Source organism: Phyllobates terribilis, unplaced genomic scaffold, assembly GCF_046119375.1.
Source record: "Phyllobates terribilis strain yellow unplaced genomic scaffold, ASM4611937v1 Scaffold_3__8_contigs__length_932513732, whole genome shotgun sequence".
NCBI lineage: Eukaryota > Metazoa > Chordata > Amphibia > Anura > Dendrobatidae > Phyllobates > Phyllobates terribilis.
In genome coordinates, this window is record NW_027362763.1 from 83,660,097 (window position 1) to 83,661,638 (window position 1,542).

The 1,542-nt window shown below is 44.6% G+C and overlaps 1 non-coding gene across 1 annotated transcript; it reads left to right on the top strand.

Annotated features, from left to right (window-relative positions):
* Window positions 1-888: 888 nt before the first annotated feature.
* On the top strand, window positions 889-960 carry TRNAA-UGC (transfer RNA alanine (anticodon UGC)). Its single transcript has one exon. It is a non-coding gene; the product is annotated as a tRNA-Ala (tRNA).
* The last annotated feature ends 582 nt before the right edge of the window (window positions 961-1,542 follow it).

Consider the following 1,542-nt stretch of genomic DNA (forward strand, 5'->3'; position numbering starts at 1 on the left):
AAGCGCAGCACAGAACGGGAAAGCCGGCGGTGAAGTCTTTTCACTGCCGGCTTCCCCGCCCGGGTCCTTCGCTCCTTGGTGCTGCGCTCCCCGCCCGGTCCTAATTTACGATTGGGATTGGAGGTGGCGAGGGGAGCGGAGGATCGGGGTGGGAGGCTGCGGGGAAGCAGTATGGGGCTGTGTGATTGTTTAAAAGCCGGCGGCTTTTTACCGCCCGCCGGCTTTTAAACAATCAGCAGAATTCTCCCACGCTGGGATGGCATTCTGATGACAAGCTGGATCGCAGCTGAGCGCTGCCATCCAGCTTGTCATCCTTCACAGACACTGCAGAGCGCAGGCATTATGGGAACTTCCGATTCCGGTATTCGATATTATAAAAGTATCGGAATTAAGTATCGGAATTCCGATACAGTGAATATCGGCCGATACCCGATATTTCAGTATCGGAATGCTCAACACTAATCATCAGACATAAGCAATGTCAGGAGATCATCATGGGGTGCAGTGCTTGTCACGGTGCATATCTGGGAGGTAAGTGCTCTTTGCTTTCTTCTTATTTGATTGGGACAATCGAAAAGCGCCATCCAGTAGGGAACAATCTCTTTAAAATATGGGAAAAGGAGAATTGCATTTTTTTTTAATCTGTTCAAAAAAAGATGTAAAAAATAAAATCGCCTCCTTTTTTCCCCATATTTTAAATATAAACAAATAATAAAAAATTAAAGAAAAATAGTTTCGTCTTGTCCCTAATAGTCCAGACTATGAGAATATGATGTTATTTATGCTGCATGATTATAGAAGAGAAAAAATAACAGAGAAAATCTATTAGTAGATAGTCATAGATTAGTGTCTCTTGGAGATGAGAACAAATCCCTGGGTGTCCATACAGGGGATGTAGCTCAGTGGTAGAGCGCATGCTTTGCATGTATGAGGCCCTGGGTTCAATCCCTGACATCTCTATGTTTTGTGATAAAAAAAAAAACTAGAAAAGTTTCCAAACATTCAGGAATCTGATACGTGTGAGTATACAGCGGTTCGTCTGTCTGGGTGTAACACAGAAACTGCACACAGAACTAAATATCAGATAGGGACTAGTGTTGAGCGACACTAAAATGCTCGGGAGCTCGCCGTGATACTCGGTTGCCGGACCCGAGCAATGAACCCAATGTCCCTATGGGAGACCCGAGCATTTTTGCGGCGGCACCCCCGGCAGTCTGTAGAAAGCCTAAAAAGTGCCCAAAACGATAGTGACAGTGCTCAAATGACACGGGGACAGCATGGGGATCGCCCCAGGAAGCATTTCTGACCCCCAGGTCACTGCTGTCAATAACGTGGTCAGAGGTATTAAGCCACTTTTACGGGCTCACAATAGAAGGTTCAAAAATGAAACTGAAACTGTTTTCCTGTGAAATATGTTAAGGAACATCCTTTCCAGGGTAATGACTTGTGTATAAGGTAAAATAAATAACCAAAAACAAAAATACTCCTCCACACCTTGGGCTATGTTCACAAGTAGCATTTTTTATGCGTTTTTGCACTTTT